Consider the following 20,663-nt stretch of genomic DNA (forward strand, 5'->3'; position numbering starts at 1 on the left):
TGGGCTAATAGGTACTGACTGCAAATACTCATACTAGCTTTTTCTTGCAATAGTAGATTGAATACGGCACCCTTCCCTTTTGTCATGTTTATACTTTGGAATTGTCAACTTCAGTTTCCTCCTTATTTTTTAACTCTTTATTAGAAAATACTAATATTATTGAAGAAGGTTATTCTTTGCCTGATGCCATGACACTGTGACAGCAGGATGGGGAAGCATTTCTGTGTTTTGAATGTACCAAGTGCATCCTGCAGATTTTCATGGTGAAGGTGTTTAGAAAAACAGCACGTTGCACAAGAAGCAGCCACAGAAATAACACCTAGTTTCTACAGATGGGGCATCAACTGCTGCTTTTTATTTTACACAGCCATGATGTGTCACAGTACCCATTTATATCTATCACACACTGCTCTGTAATTTTGGAAATTCAATGTTGATACATTTAAAACCTGTAAGTATGTTAACATTTATTTAAATAAGTGGCCTACCACATCCACATCAGCCCTTCACACAGGCAACATTTTAATATGCTATTCTCTGGAGAGTTTGCAATGAAATTTCTGCTTCCAGACACTGCTGCCACCTGCACACAACGAAATGACATACTGTTGTTCTCCACTGACCAGGTTGGATATTTGCAGGTCATTTGTGATAGGAGAGGAAGGCAGTTTCATCACCAGAGTGAATAATGAAAGAGATAAAATGTAATCTTGATAGATAATCCTGTTAAGAGGGAAATTGGAAAGTATTTAAATATCCTACTTGATACTAATAGGCTATTCTATAAGATTAGATTTAAGATTAGTACTCAGTATTCATAGACAAAGCTTCCTCTATACAATTGCAAGCTTCTCTGGAGTCTTAGGTGACTTGTTTTTTCGCAGATGATATCTGTCTGGTTTTTTTTGTTTGGGTTGGGTTTTTTTTTTCTTTCTGATAATCAAAGAAAAATCACACATGCATTTAGGAAAAAGCAGGATTTTTTTGAAGGAATGTCACCTTATTATATCTGTTATTTCATTTCAAATAGAAATTTGATTTTCTTTTAAAATTTGACCTATTTAATAATTTTCTTGAGAGTCAAGACACTGGAAGTTGTTTCTTTCTACTAGTTGTAATGAAGGTAAAGTGCCTTTCTTAGCGAACCAAAGCTTCAGTTGCTTGCTTGAAGCTAGGTTCTCTTTTACACATGAGCAGAGGGAAAAAGGGCTCAGGAGTCCTCCCTGCCTTGGGCGGCTCATGAAAATGCCAAGTAAAATTGCAGCCTTTTTGTAGATGGGGCTGGAAAGGGCTACTTTACATTCCTCCTTTTTCCAGTGGAATGATACAGATCTTCACCTCACTGTAAACTATGTTTAACAGATTAACTCTCAGTCTTATTTTTAGACTATCTCAATATTTGATCTATGCTAACAAAGAATTAGAGAATATGTAGAAGTGACATTGGGTTTAAGTACAATTCTTCATTCCTTATTAGCATAATAAAGATTTCATGATTTAGTTGAAGTCTGAACTGGAGAATATGGACTTTAGACAGTTGAATGCACCTGTCAGACATATAATTAGACTATATAGTTAAAGACAAAATACTTTAGTAGCAATAGGAAAAATCTGTTAGTTGTTTCAATCTGCTAGTTTCTATGAGTCTCAATAATGAAAGTAATTTTCATATTTTAACAAATTTCTTCTAAATACCTCAGTGCAAAATTGAGAACTAGAGATTCAGGAGAATAAGGAGACCTGCAGAATGACACTATTAGTAGTAGCACCGCATTCTTTTACAGAAATCTGGTAAATTGAACTTTGAAATATACACTTGAGATTAGGGTCGGATTTTCAGAACAACACTCATTCAATTTGTGCATTTGAATTTTTGGAGAAGAATACAAAAATCTGTGCAACAATGTCTTGATTATTGGTGCAATACTGCAAGGTCTGATTCAGTGGAAACCAGTGTACATATTCAACTCCATGTACTTTAATTTATGATAGACTGTATTTATTTTTACTTTGCTGGATTAAGGAATATGTTACAAACAGAGCAGTCGGAAAGGAGAGTCTTCGAAGAGTTGGGTTGTTAGACAGGAGAGAAAGAGACTCCTGCAGCAAGAATGTGAAGAATTAAGTGAGAAGTCTGGAAGAAAAGAGGGAGGTAACTTCAAGTTTAGAGCAGGTATAATTGATATCATGTCAATATCCACCATGGATAGCTATAAGCATTACGAGTGGAAAATATTAAGTTACTGAAAATCAGAAAAAAGCCTGGGAGAGGAGGTCACAATATCAAATGATTCTACTTTGTATGAGAAAACACTACATAGATGTCCAGTTAATGAAAGAATAATTTAATTACAGACATTACAGCTCTTGTCTTGTATTCATAACCTAAGCATTTTCTCCTCCTCTTCTTCTTTTCTTCTACTTAATGCTCCTTCCTGCATTGCTGATTCTTTTTCTTCCTAATGAACATAAAAATTATTTTCTAATCTGTGATTGCTGTGATTTTATGGTATAATGTGCTCTGCATACCATCTTGTTAATATATTTACTGAAGCTTCGTATGCATTTTTATTGTAAACAGAAGGACTAAAAATAATGGATTGAGATATGTATAGGCATACTGGAAATAAATGTGACATTCAGAAAGTAATAAGCTCTGAAGGTTCCAGATGGAAAGAATGCTGTCAGCCTGCCTGAGGGAAACTAGCTGTGGGTCCTGAAACTAAAGAACCACTATAGCCTTCCACTTTGAAACAAGAGATGCAATACGGAATCCTTTCATGAGATGAAGTGTTATGTTTCCTGCAGACTTGAAACAAAGAGGTATACCTGGGTGAAGAGAGGAACAATAACTGAAACTACAGAGCTTCAAAGAGGCACCACACAGTCTGTATGGTTGTCTCCATGATTGCAGCTACTCTGCAGTTTCACAGGCAATGTAGAGACAGTCTTCGACATTCCTGAGAAATATATAGGGCCACAAAGAAATGTTTTCACCAATTCTAATATCTTACTATGTGTCGTGGTTTAAGCCTCGTTGATTCCAACTCTTTCCAACTGCAAGGTGCGAAACTAAGAACAATACAGCTCTTCTGAGGAGCTGGGTTTGTGTGGAAACAACAGTCTCTTCTCTCCTAAAAGCTAGTAGCCTTTTGAAAGCCAAAATAGAAGTGGCTCTTTCCTATGACACTGGGGGAAACAGAGGTAAGATTTAAGCTATATTTTGAAAGAGAAGGAGAGAATCCCTCCACACGGGAAGCGAGATTTTTTCCAAGCACTTGAGGAATACGAGAGCAGTTTCTAAATTTCAAAGGAGACAAAAAAACTCTGAAAAGAGGAGTGAGCAAAACTTCAGGAATACTGAAAAATTAATACAAATGTTGCCTTAACCTGTAATACACAATAAATTGATTCAGCTGCTTCTACCATGTCTTTTTAATTTCTGAGTGGAGATCTGAAGAGAGTGTCTTTTTGGTGTTTCTTCTATAGCATAGAGCTGCGAGGATCAAAACAAAGCAACAGGTATAACATACATAAAAACAATATGGTTAAAGAGATATATAAACATTTTATTGCATTGTGGAATGATTCATTCCCAGCACTTGACTTAGAATAACAAGCTCATCAGCAGCGAATCCAGAAGCTGCTATGTCTGCTATCTTTACAAGCTTGTTTCAGTAGTAGGAGTGGAGATGTTTGATGCATGAGAGATCTGACACCTCTAAAGAAAATGGACACAGATGCAAAGGATAGAAGTAAACTTAGGTACTGATGATTATTTACAGAAAACAGCACTCCGAATCATTTGTGGTGATGATCTCATACTAAATGAAGATGATGCTGTGAACAGGAAGTCCCACCAGACGTTCACAGGTGGGAATACAGACTATATGAGTAATTTCTAATAATACACACCCTTGGCATGCTGAACTTCAGACCAAACTAAATACTGCCAAACTTGGCTGGAGACAACAGCTTATTGTTATTTTTTTCTGTTAGTGTTGTCCCTTTCATCATAGCTAGAGTGAGGTTATTTTATAAAAATGCAAGGATTATGGCATGTCTAGTATCTTCTACAGAGTGTTTGACTAGGCAATTACAAAGACAGCATGGAAAGAAATATATATTCCTTTCTTCCACAGTGATCAGGGAAAATAATCTGGAGCTAGCTAGTGAAAACTTTCCATTTTGGTCTGACTGGCCATGTCAGACCAAAGTCTCAGTTAGTGTAAATTGGCTTAGTTCCACTGAAATCAATGACGCTATGCAGAAGCCTTGGCTACTGTATACAGATAATGTCAAATAATCTGGCAGTGTTCTTGGTTGTTTGAAGTTGTTTGCTTAGATGACTGATCTACAACATTCCCCTACAGTCCCCACGGTAGTAAACATGTGAACCTACACATCCCATCCAGCCCCTGAAGGCATAGGCAGTGAGAGATCAGGACTGGAAGCCAGGACCTGGTTAAGAGATTGTTTGAATCATTTACGAAGTGTTCCACAGTGTTTATTGCTTGAGCTGCACTTTGGAATTTCTCAGATCTTCTTTCATCAGTCTCAACTTCAGATAACTAAGCGCTGAGGAGAGGTTTAAGCTGATCAGCTTTTATTTATATATTTCAATAGCTTGTTTGTTTGTTTGTTTTATGAGTAACATTAATAGCAATATAACTTATAATACGTGTTCGTTGATGTACTTAATAGGATTATTTTTTAGGTGCTATTGTATTCTATCTGAGTTTGCTAAATCATTCTGTAATTTGAGTATATATAAAACTGCTAATTTTAAATAGCACAAAGAAAATTTAGCACCTATGATAGAGTACTAAGACATCCTCATAAAAGATTACAAGCTGATACTGATGCTTTAAATCTTGCCAAACTGTAAGTTTGCTTTTTACCTCTGAAGTATAAAAAATAAGGAAATACAAGGTATGTATAACTTTAATAGTTTGTTTTACTCTTTCCTTCTTCCCTGTCTCTACACCACTGAGCCATGTTACTAAGGGCCTCATCTACACGGTTTTTGAACCCTTCCAGGGACAGTGATTCCAACACTTCCCTGGGAAGCTTGTTCCAATGCCTAACTTACATGTGTAAATGGCTGAAAGAGCAGCAAGGGCAATTTGAGATGAGAACAGAAGTGAACAGTATGTTCGTAAAAGAACTAAAGCTACTGATTTCTCTCTAAGATCATTCAAAAAAAGTAAAAAAAAAAAAAAAAAAGTACTAAACCATAAGTTTCTGAGAGCCCTTCTGTAGGAAGAGGAAATTTAGGGCACTTGTATTTTTTCCTGAGGTTTATTATTTAATAAAAAACCTGTGGAAGGTTTTGCTTTTACAATGCTTCAATGTTGCTAAATATCTTGATGATTAGTTTAAAATACCAGTCCAGCTAACTGAATTCGCACCTCTGTTCTTGAGAACTACCTTTTATATTCCTCTAAACAAGGTTTCTTCTATTGATTTCATTAATTTTTTTTTTCTCCACTTTGGTAGTGTATCTTTATAATTATTATTATAATGATTTTCATGATGTGATTTCTCCAACCCCTGCCTTTTCTTAGTTGGCTTGCACTTGATGAAACAGAGCAACATTCTTCTAGTGGCTGTGCTGACTCACACAGCAGCCTTATCATCTGAAGACTTGGGAGGGAAGAAAAACAGAACCGCAAGTCAAACACAGAGAAGGTGGTAGGGAACCTAGCAGACCTGCCAGGGTCAAAGTGGATTAGGCAATCTGAGTAACCAGAATCTTTTCAGTCAGAGAAGGAAAAATACTTCAGTGAGAGAAGGTCCTTCGCTAAGGAAGAGGTGCCATTTTAACAGTGAGTGTTGGGTAGTTCCAATCACATTACATAGCCAAAAGGAGTGCCTGGGTAGGGAAAGGGTAGAAGTTGGTTAGTACCTAGAGGATCTATGTACTGCAGCTTGAGGAGTGCTTCTTTGCCAGAACTTTCGAAGTAGTGTCTTATCCTGGTCACTTCACTGTGTAAAAACCCAGGCTTGATATATTTTGAACTGTAGAGAAGTTTCTGCTTTGGTCAGTTAAATAGGGATCCCAGTGTCAGGAGAGTGAATCTAATGCATCATTCATTGTCTGGACTTTTGTAAGACTTGCATTGTATCTTAAAACATACAAAGATGAATGTGGACTCAGAGTATTTAAAATAACCTATTAGACACTTATAGTGTCTAAATCTATTTAAACATGCATAAGACCTTCGTTACTTTCCAGTGCACTAGAAAAGTAGAATTATTTCCGTTACTAATGCTTGATCAATTGCACAAACAAGTTGTAGGAAGATAGGACATCCCAGGTTGACATTGATGGGGAGGTATAATGCAAATATACCCCAACTATGTGTGGTTAACATTGAAGAATTTTAATATAATATTGCTGTTTACAGTATTAAACAGCATGTTTATTAGTTGGGATCCATCTGTGCATGACAAACAGAAACCCAACAAGGAACGACTAAGCTTTCTTTTTCATCTCTCAGACTGCTGGCAAGAAGGTAAAATTGCTGTAATTTATCTTCCTTTGTTTGCCTAGTGAGTTTTTTTGCCTAATACACATTCACAGCATAGCTACACTTTGAACTTTACATGCAAATCCATGCTATTTGGTATTTAGGCTGCTTGTCGGCCTTGTTAACTTGTGGAGTCCAGCACATACCTCTGTTTATGCAGTAGATGTTGTCAAGACATCTGAGTGCTAACTGTAATCTACATCTAGTTGTAAATTTTTGTTATTTAGCATCTCTAGAAGAAAAATTTCCGTTCCTCCTCCATCCTTTCCTCTTCACTGTGGGATTTAAGCAAGCACAGGTGAAAACTAATGCTGTCATTTACAACTAGAAAAGGCATATGGCTTTTGTTGGCACTGTAGAAAAATAGTCATTAAAATGTTCATACGTGTTCAATAAAAACCCCGGGAAAAGATATGCTGGTTGGGCAGCTGGAGCATTTGCAACATCTTTGTAATATCTTAAAAATCTCATTACTCTGAATGAGAAACTATCTGTATGAAATCCAAGTTTTTAAATTAGCATATACTGTATGCAGGCTTGGCCACATGGACGAACCTGTTCAAAGTTCAACGTCTCTTTCTTCTGGGTTCTAAATCCAAAATATATTAAAAAACCAGCCATGGACTTCCACACGTCAAGTGAGTCTTCAAGAAATTCTGGGACGTCAGGCAAATCACTTTCATGCTTTCTCCCTGTCTCTCACTCATACACACTGTATATCCTTTTCTGTTACAGAAGTTTTTTCTATTTTAGAGGTCTTTTTTCTAGTTAAAGCTACATATTTCCTTTATGCTATGAAGAGGAAATCTCTTGCAACTACAAAAAATGCTGTCCTGTTACGTAGTGACAGGTCTCCATTCAGTGTTCCTGCAACACTTTACCATAGTGACAGGAGGTGTTGCTAGGAAGTTTTTCCAGTGGTTCTTAGGATGCTGACCTGAATGTTTCAACCTTAAAGGGGCCTCTAGATTGTGCATTTTCAATGACAAGTACAAGAAATTAAATAGTTCTTTGACACTAACAGACTGTGCTATAACGCTCAGCAGTGAAAGCAGGTTTGTAACAAGAACCTAGCGGTTCTCCAAGGTGGTATTCAGGTAGCCTAGAAGCTCATACAGCTCGGAGGCAGAATTCAGATATTCGATTGTCAAATCACAAATCTTTGCTGTGGCACCAAGGAAGATTTTATGTTACCTGTGTTTATGTCTGTGTCAGTGCCTGATGCCTGTATTTGAGATGAGTTTGTCTAAGGACTAATTAAGGGCCAAGCTGAGAAAACACCAAATACAACAGAAGGAGAACAAAGCAAGAATGCTAAATTGGAGCTCCACATTTCTTGTCCACCTTATTCAGACTTGCAAGCAGATCTGTTATGTTGGTCACATCTACTCTCTTAGTTCTCAACTTTGCATCCACTGATTGAATCTTTATAATTATTTTAGGCACAAACAAAATTTTCCAACAGGAAGGAGTAAAACATTCCTTTAACTACGTTACTTAGAACAAAAAAGCTGAAAGAAGTTTTTGTATCTGGCATATTTTGGATGTAGAATAGGTCTTCAGAAACTATGTACTTAAAAAAAAAATCCAGTGCATTGGTTGCAAACCCTGCAGGGATTGTTTGACTTCTTCAACACACTGTTACTCTGTTTGGAAAAAAAAAATAATCTTGAAACAATCTCCTAGATTTTGTGATATTAAATTTGATAGAACCCATGAATCTGGGATTGCATTTAGCTCAGCAATTTCTCATTAAAAATCTTAAATACTGAAATGTTTGCAAAACTGATTTGGGGAGGCGGAATACGATTGTTTGCACTTTATTGCAGTAGTGTAAATGTGCTGGAAACATTTATAAGAAAACCTCCCAAGCTTGCAGGCATGTAGAGAGCAAAACCACATGAAATAACAAGTGGTGAGGCTTGCTGCTGTTGTATGATAATTAAAAGTAACACATATGCTATTACACTGCAGAGTTCAGAGATATTATGTGAGGCAGGTCTTGCTAGAAATCATGTAGTTCTAGAAGGAATGAGCTGGATCATTTTGCTATTCCTCCACTCTTTTCTTTATGTAAAGTTCTAAACAGAGAGATCTATAGAACAGGCTATGTGACAAATTACACAGAAAGATGTCTTTGTCTAGAGGTCATTGAGTATCATCTCTTTCCAGTTCTCTTTTCAGTCAAATCATTCATGATTACAAAAGCACTCTGCATCATGAAGTCCTGAGACTAGGACCAGGAGAGAGATTTGAGAAGAAGAAGTAGGTACAGTCAGGTTGTCCAAGTTTAACTTAGCTAAATTGACATCATGGGAGAGCCTTAGAAGTGCAGTTCTTAAACTCTTACTCAAGTAGCCTTTAGGGTTAGCCCCCTGCGAGATGTGACTGTTCTACCAAGATCACAAGACGAGATTGGGAAGATAAGCAATACTAAGGGACACCAACTGGTACTTCAAGCAAAGGAGTTCAAATCTGAGTTAACTCATCCTTAGTGCTACAGGTAGAGTATATCTGTAGATTTAAAATACTAGTTTTGTAGAGAAGAAGCTGGGAAGGGCTCCTAGTTTAGGAATTATTTATTTAATTTAAAAACAGGATTTAAAAATAACCCTTTTAAGAATTAAGTTCCTAAGTGAAAAATCAGCAGAGATCTTGTGTATTCCTGGTCCTGCTATTTGTACTTCTGTTTCATTTATTGTCATTTTTCTGAAGTGTTCTCTGGTTTGAAATATAGTCCAGAGAGGTACATAAACTCAAGCGTGAGCTGCCTGAGCATTCATACTAACTGCTGTGGGACATACTGACATACTTAGCTCATGCCAATTCAGCAGTGTTTAGATGACAGTTGATTCAATGCCTGGGAAATTTCTAAACTTGGAGACATAAATAAACAATGTTTGTATGTGGCTCCAAGTGTTGGCTACTTTTCCCCCCTGCTGTCCCCACAATCTTTCTGTTATTAACGTGTAATCTGTCTTGGTGGCAGCCTCCTCTATTCATGCTGGTGATGTGACTCAAACCCTAACTACTGCAAGGCTGACTTTTGGGAAGAACTGTTCTTACATGTGACAGAATCGTGTCTGTATTTATAGCTAGTAAACCCTGTACCTTTCTGGTTAGGTTTTGCATTCAGGGACTGTTTATATGGAAAGGATCAACAATTACATAAGGTCCAGACCCCTTTTAGGAATTAATGGTCTGCATGTGTACCTTTACTTAGCCCTGGGTGTTCAGGCTGTAGGAAACCTAACACATACTTCAGGAAAATTGAGTGTTTCAGGTTAAGAAGCTGTAAATATTATTACAGCTTTTTTCTCCAAGTAGATTTAAAAAATAACAAAAAGCAGCTCCTGTCAAACTTAGCTAATGCAAAATCAACAACATTTGGAAGCAGCAGCTCTTCTGCTCTGTTATGTCATAAGAGGATTTCAGTCTACTTTAACTGTCCAATGCTGCACCCCAGAGGCAAGAGAGCATTTCCAACTTTCCAACATGAATGAAACCAAAACATCACGCTTCAGTGCCCTTTTGGCCTTCAGTGCTCTTTTTAAGCACCATCTTGGGCAATTTTGACCTTTCATGACCACTCTGTATATTGCCACCAAAGGTCTGGGGGTTGCATTTGAGAATTACTGCAAGGAGTGTGCTTTGTCCAGGACAAAGTTAGTTAGAAGGACATTAGTTCCTGCAAATGCCACCACACTGCCAGTGAAGACATCACTAGCTGGTGCATGGTGATTAAAAGAAAGAAAGTAGTTGTATGTGCCAGCAGTTTCTCTTGCAGTGTGTCCCAAAGATGCATCTTGTCTCTATTTGGACCCTGGCCTGAGTACTCAAACACCAAATGGTGGTAGAATTCCATGTTTCTAAATTACTTTCCTCTTTTCTCCCCTTCTCATCACATACTCTTTCTTGGTCATTCAGTTCTTCCAAATTGAACTGAAATCTGAAAGAAACCTGGAGCCCAGAATATACGTCAGGTTCACCTTTGAGCTGAAGCAAGTTTTGCTTGCTGTGCTCAGGTTCAGTGACAGGTGTGTTCTCTAGATGTGGCATTGTGAACCACCTGCAAGCCTTGCTTGAGCATGGTATTGGTGTGTGCTAATCTGCTGAAGCCTAGGCAGATTTTAAGTGTCAGATGACCCCCCTAGAAGCTGAATGCACCTGGGCACAAAGGACTGGAATATTCAGTGTGCACATATTACAACTAATGGCTAAGTAGAACCTCCTCATGGATGTGAATTTAGCTTGTGCATAAGACAGTTTCAGATCACCAAGTGCAACACACTAAATGTAGCATAGCAGCAGGCAAAACACCTCTCAATGTAACTGAGATCCCAGTAAGCTCTGGCTTGAGTGGAATTAGCCTCTCTTAGTGACAGGAAAATAAGAATGTTATGTGAAAACAGTGCTTTTAACAAGAAAAGTAGTAAATGTTGTCTGGGGATCAGATCAGGTGGTTGCAGATGTGGATTTCTGTTCCTAAATCTTTTATTCATGGTGTGGCCTTGGCTAAATCAGATCCTACCCCTTCATTTTCTTACATGTTTTGCTGCCTTCTAGAAAATGCTTTCATTAGATGAAAGATAGCATCTAAAAGCAAAGCATCAACACTACTGCAATTCTGTTGCCTTTAGAACTATTTCTCTTCTGATTCTTTCTGATGAGCAAAACCTTGCAGTCATTTTCATTATCTGTTCATCTTTATTTTGATTTACAAGCCATTTTCTAGAAGGTCTTGTCTGTCTGTACAAAATAAGCACTTACTATATCTGATGTTTATAAATGTGGTGATTTTACCAGGTTTTGGGAACCCTGCAAAGCCATGAATGGAAGGCGTCTTCCATCCTTACTGACAACAAACCATTCCTGTATCATATATTCTTAATTTTATACTGCGTACCCTCAAGTTATAGCTTCTTAAGTTTCAATGACAGATCCCAGCCAGCTGTTTCTGCCTTCTTACTTATATTAGTATAACAGTTACCATACTGAAACCAGGGAGAGTGTCATTTCTATAGTAGTTTTCATACATGGGAAAGTAGTCAGTTCCTTTTCAAGCTAAACAGACTCAAACTTTGAAGAACTCTCAGTAAGGCTTTTGTTCATAAGCTGGTACCCATGTGGTTAAAACGTAAGAAGCCTAGAATTTTCTACTGTCATAGGTGTTGAGGTAAATTTCTTCCTTTCCTTATTTGACTTGGATGATCTTAAATGGATGTCGAGAATGTCTAGACACTGTTCCTGCATAAAGTTCTATTTTCTGGATTATGTAAGTCTGTCTTTCCTAGAAACATCCTCTTACAAGTATGCCTCCAAATGACATATCTTTGAACTCAAGTCTGAGTTTTATTTAAAACTTAAAGTGGAAATCAAATTACACTGCAGGCAAATGACATGAAATGAAGAGTACAGTCTCAGTTTTGTAAGAATAAACATAATTTCTGAAACTTTCTGCTCTTTTTTAGCTATCAATTTCTCTATAGTGTGTCCCCCCCCCATTTTGATCAGTAATTTAATCAGTTACATATCAGCTTCCTGAGGTTTAGCTGAATAGTCAGCTCTACAACAAACACAGTCTCGGGTTTCTTCTGCAAGGCAATATTGCACATATATGATTGGAAGACATTCTGTACATAAATTTATTGTCAGCAGTAGTAAAGGCATTATGTGCTGTTATACTTGATTGTTACACATGAACAGATGTTCAAAATTAACAGGTTTGCCCTTAGCTACATTTAGTTAAACACCTTTCTCTGTCTGAAAGTGTATTGAAAGGTCATATTTCTTTCTCTTTCTTGATTCCTGGCATCCCACAACACTTCATAGTACAAAATCAGTGAGTCAGGACAACAGAAATTGTTACTGACGCTCTGTTCTCTTTTTGTCATTTTCTCCAGAATGCCTTCTTTCACGTATTCAGGTTGCTCCTGGGTATTTTGCTATATGGATGTGCAATACAGTTCTTATTTTCTATGAAGTTTAGAATTATGAAAGTGTTTAATAAATGAGATAATGTATTTTAAGTTTCGTAAAAGGGTTTTTAATATACAAGAGAGTGTCTTTTAGAACCCAATGTTCCTTCCAAATGTACATTGTAAAATTATCCTTGTTACATTGCCCTCTGGTGGTATGAATTGGTAGTTTAAAATACTTTTTATATCATGAGGAAAACATTGCCTTCAGGAACTAGAGAAAATTCAGTTAATGCAGCAACGATATTACAGTCAATATCAATGTTAAATTAATCTGCATTTGCTGCTCTATTTGAATACACCAGCATTCAACTGATAGAAACTAGTTCGGTTGGAAAAATTGGAAAAGTAAGTTTGAAATGAGCTGCAGTCATTTTACTATCCTAAAAACTTCCAATATGATAATTTATCCTAAAAGTTTTCCGATCTTATGCTTGACAAGAGAAAATTTAAAGACCAAGATAACTAGAATAGTCATCACTTCTGCTAACACAAAAACATACTTGCAATAAAACATTAATAGATGTAATGAGAAGAGCTTTGTGCTTTTTGTATAAATGGCTAGAAACTGCAGTAGTCTATCTGTTGCAGATAAATTTCAATTTTCATGCAGAACTCACTATAGATTATGACTACAAAGTCAGTATTTTAAGTTGATTTATTTTACTTTTTGCCCTCATGTAACTTTCTAGAATGCATAAACAGAAATAAATAATGAACGACCAACAATGAAGTGCCACATTCCTCACCAAAGTGCATTTTCTTATCATGTGAAGTTCCCCAAAACACACTAAGTTCTGCACAAATGTCTAGGAACATGCACCCCTGCCTTAAGCAGATTACCTACATTACTTTCTGTGAGAAAACAAAGCAGAATTTTATGCTAATTATTCAGTTTGTAAAATTTTATCTTGTAGTTGTGCTCAAATTACTTGGCATGAGTTTACTTTCAGTGTTACTGGTTCTGTTTCTGCATCAGTACACTGCTTTCAGTTGGTTGCCCACTTTGGAAAAAAAAAGAAAAAAAGTAATGTGTGCCGTTTTCTTCTCTGGCACAGCATGCTCACAACCTAGAGCCGAAATGAAAACCTCTGCTTGTATCTTTTTCTCTCTGTGTGCTCCCCTCACCCCAAGGAAGAGATATCGTGGCATACAAACAAAGCATCTGGTGCAGGACATGCTTTCTCATCATGTTTACATTCCTTGTAATTGCTCCAGTCTTTCCTTTCTCTCTCCCAGAAACATCTGGCAGCTTCATGGCTATTTCCATTACGGTTACCCATTTCTGCCTGTTTCTGTTGCACTCGTAGATACAATTCCAGCATGTATCTGAGGAAGCCAGCAAAGTTGGAATGGGAAAAGAAAGTTATCTTAGCATTTGCCATAAAGCTAAGGTTCTTGGAAGACTGTGTTAAGATAGTTCGATTCATTTGGAGCAAGCCTGAAGATCTGTCTTTGGCCTGAAGATCTGTCTTTGACCCTCCAGCACCTTACAAGCAGGAAGCATTTGAACTCCTTTTGGAAGGAGCTCAGCAACTGAGTTACATCATTATACAAAAAGCTCAAGTAAAGCTAATTTATTTGAAGTAATAAATGCAACAAGTGGGCCAAACCAAACAATTCTCTCAGAGGCAATCATGCCTTTTACTTAACATTTGTCTCCTGCTACCTCTGTCCCATTTCCTCTCTTGAACACTAGGACCATGGCTGCTATTGGGCTTAGAGCCAGCAGGCGATTTCCATTGTACCACCAATTGGCTATGTTCTTCTCGCTTGCCCTCTCATCTGTCTGCTCTCCTGCCCCCACTCTTCCTCATTTTTAATGAGCTTTGCTGGGCCTGCTGAATGCTCAGAGCTTCACTAACTGGAGAGCAGCGGAGCCTGACACAGCGCTAGCCTGTGACAGCAGTTCCTAAAGAGTTGCTAATGCAACCTGACCTCCTTCTGACTCCTATAGCATGAGCATATGTGTCTTTTTTCAGCTCAGGTGTTGCAGGATTTACCACAGCATGAGATTAATCTTGCCTGTGTGCAGAGAGGCCATAGTTACTATGACCTGCGGTAAGTGGCAGGACACTTCAGCTAGAAAGACCAATGAAACAAGCAGATGTACATTGACCATTTTCTTATACTCTTGTGGGTTGTGTGTGGTGTTTGCGCTGATGTGAGTAGGAAGAACTTTATTGACTGACATTCAGTCTAACTACCACATTTTGTCACCAAGTTAGTGTGTTTCTTTTCTTCAGCAGATGTACAAGTAAAGAACCATGTGGGCATTTCCACAAAAGACACCATGGGTGCAGTGAGTTGCACACACTGGGAGTGATGCTTGCCCATTTCTCCTCCTTACACTGTATGTACCATACATGCTTCATGCCCTAAGCTTCCTCCCTGAAGTAAAGAGGACCCAACCTCAGTGGACAATCTCCTACACAACGCAAGCAGCCTTTACTCTGTAGGGCCAAAGTTCCCAGAGCTGAGGTAGAACGGAATGGCACACAGCAGAAGGAATGGGACATGACACATACGTATCCCTTCATCTGACCTAAAGCACACACGCAGGCTCAGTCTGGCCAGGTAGTACCAATGGTTATAGACAATAACCTGGTTTTGTTATTATGCTGTAGCTCACACACAGAGGTTTATTTTCTCTGGGTATGTTGCATGGCTGTTATTTATCCCAAGCGGAGAAGCAAAAACTCACAGTTACAAATCTGGAACTCACTGTGTTGGACAACATTGTGCTCGAGTGTTTCACAGATATCTGTTCAACTGCAGACATTTGCTGCACTGTAAACCATCATCTCTGCAGCATTCCTCCTACTTCCACAGATGTGTCTGTGGGTGTTTTTTCCCTGGGAAGGATATGAGGAATTGGAAAGAAATCTGGAGAAAGAGCATGTTGTACACCAAAGGGATTTGACATGCCTTTTTCAAACTACCAAGCAACAGTGCTTTCGTTGTGTCTGTGGTTGTGGAATCAATGATGTAAGATAGAATTAGATACTATGGCATTGGGTGAGATGGCACAGGATGGGATGAGATAGGATAGGATACAACAGGATACGATAGGATATGATAGGATGGCATTGGATTCCATGGCATGGGATGTCATGTGATGGACGGGATGGCATGGCATGGCATAGCATGGGATAGGATCGGATAGGATGGGATGGGATGGGATGGGATGGGACAGGATGGGATGGGACGGGACAGGATGGGATGAGATAGGATATGATAGGATAGAATAGGATGGGATGGGATGGGATGGGATGGGATGGGACAAGGTGGCAGTGGATGGGATGGTATGGTGCAGTGTGGGATCGGATGGGGTAGGACGGGATAGGATGGGATAGGATGGGATGGGATAAGATAAGGTGATATGGGATAGGGTATGAGGTGATGGGATGGGACGGGAGGGGATGGGATAAAATAGAATGGGATGGGATGGGATGGGATGGGAGGGGATGAGATGAGGTGGGATAAAATAGAATGGGACTGGATGGGATGGGGCAGGATGGGATGGGACGGGACAGGATGGGGTGGGATTAGATGGGGTAGGATAGGATAGGATAGGACAGGACAGGATAGGATAGGATAGGATAGGATAGGATAGGATAGGATAGGATAGGATGGAATGGGATGGGATGGGATAGGATAGGATAGGATAGAATAGGATAGAACAGGATGGGATGGGAAAGGATAGGATGGGATAGGATGGCATGGGGTAGGATGTGATGCGATAGGACTGGACAGGATGGGATAGGACAGGATGGGATGGGATGGGATAGGATAGGACGGGATGGGGTAGGATGGGACGAGATGGGATGGAAGGGAAGGGAAGGGAAAGGAAGGGAAGGGGAAGAAAAGGGAAGGGAAGGGGAAGGGAAAGGAAGGGAAAGGAAGGGAAGGGGAGGGGAGGGGAAGAGAAGGAAGGGAAGGGAAGGGGAAGGGAAGGGGAAGGGAAGGGAAGGGGAAGGGAAGGGGAAGGAAAGGGAAGGGAAGGGAAGGGGAAGGGAAGGGAAGGGAAGGGGAAGGGAAGGGGAAGGCAAGGGTAGGGAAGGGAAGGGAAGGGAAGGGAAGGGAAGGGAAAACCAAAAGTTAAAGCCCATTGTTAAAATGCCTGTTAAACATGAAACTTCTTTACTTTTGCCCTTAGGAATGATGTTACTGTAATGTTGATTTTGACACAAAGTATGAGTCCTATTTTCCTGCACAAAGTCTGATCCAAGGATCGTTCTGGGAGGTGTAACTGAAAAGCCAGGCATAGAGCTGCAATAGATACAGGTTCATACTGAGTCCAGCATGTATTTTAGTTTTGTTGTTCATGTTTCCTAATAGAAAGCCAGACCCCCAAAATGATTGTCTGTGTAGTTTGTATGTGAAGGATCAATCCTGTATAGAGGTTGAGGAGCAGGGCCAGGATAATGCTTAAATCATTATTTGAACAAAAGTGCTGATTAAACATCTCTCAGGGCAGAATATATACTGTAATCACAAGGAAAACAACAGAGGCTAGAAATGAGGGAGAATTTAAGATGAACTTGGTGCATTGTGTTTGCAACATTCTAATGTCTTAATTAACAAGACATTCTTAGCTCCATCACTTCACTTTTTGGTGATCTCAGCTGATGTATGTCTTTGGATTCTGTCTTTGTATCACTAGATCACAAGCCAACCTGAGTTCTTCTGATCCACCCTCCTTTCATCCACTCACTTATCTCCCTGCTCTATTATGAAATTAATTATTCATACACTTTCATCCAAGTCTCTTTATCTTTTTTCCCAAGCCATTGCTCTTCCCCACATTTCCAGCCTTTAGCATTACCACCTCCCTGCTGTTTAGCCTTCCATTGAGCCACATAGATGGGGGCAGCTTTTACTCTGCTTCCAGGAGTTGTTTCTGGGCCTGAATAAAGGACATCTCTACCCAGCTGATAATGAGCCTAGAAGATCATCTGAGTATCATCAACTGATAACAGCAATTCTGTCCTATGGCCATCCCTACCCTTTGCCATAGCAGCTACTCTGTTGACTCCAAGTAGAGGTGATTGTGTCAGCCCACAATGGTCTTGTATTTCCACTTGCCCTAAGAAACTTCTTTTGCTCTGCACCTTAGTGAATTTTAGAGGCACCAGAGGAGTTTTGTCAGCCTTTGTGCACAATTTAGACTATAGGAGATCGATAGGATCTCCCAGCTAAAGATCTGTGGGATGCAAATGAGTTGAATGTCTGGGGTGAGGCTGACTCCCATGGATGCATCATTTATAGTTTCTTAGCATTTAATTATGAAGCCAGACAGGTTTACTGTCCCCCTTGTGTGAGAGGAAGTGCTGCTCGAACCACAGACCTCCCCAGGGCTACAGGGGAGCATGCCAAAGTTACGTGCCTGCTCCCTTTGCTCGTAAGACCTCCATATATCCTTTTGGCTCTGAATGTGCAAAAGTAATCCCAGAGGCATTTTCTGTGGTGATGAGAAGGGTTACACTGCAGTCACTCCCTGTCTGCCTCATGCTTTGATTTTGTTACCCTATTTGTATTTGCTTTGCACATTTTCAGAGTGGAAGGAGACAGAAAGGCTGGAATTAATACATACTGTTCAGAATGCATCCCAAAGATGCCAGCACGTGGCTGCTATTGCTATTGTAAAAATGCACCTTCCGCCTCTGTCATGCATGTCACAATCAGTGCCTGCCTGTTCTAAGGGCGGTCCCACCAGCACTCAGCTCTCCGAGGTGACAGTGCAGAGCTGCTGCCCTGATGGGCCTGCTTACTGAACCATCCTTTTTGCATCTCACCTCATGCATTTTTATGCTGGCTGAATAATTACTCTCTGAAATTAAAATGGTTCCAACATATGTATGGCAGAGATTTTTTACTTTAAATTAACATTTAGTGTTGCATGCATGAATCCTGTATAGACTGGAAAGGGAGGGGTGGGGTTGCTTTGTGGCATGCAGTTCCCACATCAGGTGATATGAAACTAAGAAACAACTTGATGCCAGAAACCCGATTTTCACACGGCTTCAGGTGCAGTGGAAAATCTTCACTGTGAGGAAACCAGGGCTGCAAACATGGCTTGGGCACAATAACCTGTGGAGAGAGTGAGATATTTACTTGAGTGAGCTCAAAAGGCTTAGATTGAGGCAGATTTGCTATTTCTGGAAGAAATAGATTCGCCAAGAGATTCTAGTAATTTCAAGACATCTGCTTGCTGGTTCAGACCGAGGATATTAGCCTAGAGGACTCTTCTCCACCTGATCTCTCTTGTTATAAACGCCACTTACTTCAAGCAGGAAAACAGAGCAACTGCAAAATGAGCAAACAACCTGTTCAAATTGCTGGTAACTTGCTGCTCAAGAGGACAACAAATACTTCATTGAAAATCCTCTGATTCATGCAGAAAATTGAGTTCATTGTGCTAGCTTAAGAAAGGATGCTGGTTCATCTGGCACAGGGGCTATGCCTGGTCACATTCTTTTCCAGTTTGCTGCTGAGGTAAAAGCCTGATGGTGAGAAGTTGACTGGTTCCTGTGGCCTTTGGAGACTTACAGGTAAACCATGCAGGAACACAATAAAATCCTGCGTAGGTCAAAGCACTATATACTCTTTTCCACTCAGCACTATTCAGGAGTTACTCGGTTGCTGAATCAAGATGATTTACTTCCCTTATAAAGTTATTCACATGTGAACTAAGAAGGTCCTTGATCATGTGAGGCGAATTCAACATTGCCTACTGCTGGCCCTGGCTCTCTGACAGAAGATAAACATAATTTCGTACCTTGTTCTTTTCCATGCTGGAAAATGTCTTGCAAAATATTATTGCATTGCCTTTATTACTGTCCCAGCCCCTGTCCCTTTTCTTCATCTCCCTCTGCCTGTTACTAAACCCAGCTTTAATGAAGATGCAGCTACTAGTAAAACTGTGGCTGTATTTGTTTAATGAGCCTGTTCCAATGCGTCGTCTAATTGCTCCATTATTTCCTTTGTCAGCCGCTGGATAACAAAGTTATTGGTATTTGACTAATTTTTCATGCTTGAATTAAAATATATCAGTAAATACCATGTCAGCTGCAAAGAAGAACTACCAGCAAACTATGGGGATTTAGGGACTTCAGTTTTCGTTGTGGTTTGGTTTTTTTTCTCCCCTTCTCTCCCTCAGCAGTAATTACTGACGTAAATGAAAGTTCTGGGAACTGTTATTTCAAATTGAATTTTAACTGCTTGCTTCCTGGAAGGGAAGGCATTAAGCATACTGTCTGAGTGAAGCATAAACAAGAATAAATGGAGGTACTTAGTGAAGGACCCACAGGGAAAGCAGGTATGGGGTTGTTTATGCTGAATGTTCTGCCCTTCATATTTAGGTAACAAAAAATGTTACTCAAGTGACCACTACCAACTTCATGAAGTTCAACAAAGTGAAGTGCAAGGTCCTATGCCTGGGTAGGGGCAATCTCAGGCACAGCTACAGGTTGAGAAGTGATTAAGACCAGCCTTGCTGAGAAGTACTTGGGGGTGTTGGTCAACAAGAAACTGAACATGAGACGGTTTCAGTGTGCATTTGCGTGCTGGGCTGCATCAAAAGGAGCATAACCAGCAGGTCAAAGGAGGTGATCCTGCCCCTCTACTCTGCTCTCGCGAGACCCCACTTGGAGCACTGTGTGCAGTTCTGGCGTCCTCAACATAAGAAGGACATGGAGCTGCTGGAGCAAGTCCAGACGTGGCCAAGAGGACAATCAGGGGGCTTGAGCACCTCCCGTATGAAGACAGGCTGAGAACGTTGGGGCTGTTCAGCCTGGAGAAGAGAAGACCACATGGAGACCTCACAGCAGCCTTCCAGTGTTTGAAAGGGGCCTACAAGGATGCTGGAGAGGGACTCTTCACCAAGGTCTATAGCAATAGGACAAGGGGAAATGGGTCTAAACCTAAACAGGGGAAGTTCAGGTTAGATATAAGGAAGAAGTTCTTTACTGTGAGGGTGGTGAGACACTGGAATGGGTTGCACAAAGAAGTGGTAAATTCTCCATCCTTGGCAGTGTTCAAAGGCAGGTTGGACAGAGCCTTGGGCAACATGATCTAGTGTGAGGCATCCCTGCCCATGGCAGGGGGTTGGAACTAGAACATCTTAAGGTATTTTCCAACCTTCTGTGAT

Source organism: Strigops habroptila, chromosome Z (genome assembly GCF_004027225.2).
Source record: "Strigops habroptila isolate Jane chromosome Z, bStrHab1.2.pri, whole genome shotgun sequence".
Taxonomy (NCBI): domain Eukaryota; kingdom Metazoa; phylum Chordata; class Aves; order Psittaciformes; family Psittacidae; genus Strigops; species Strigops habroptila.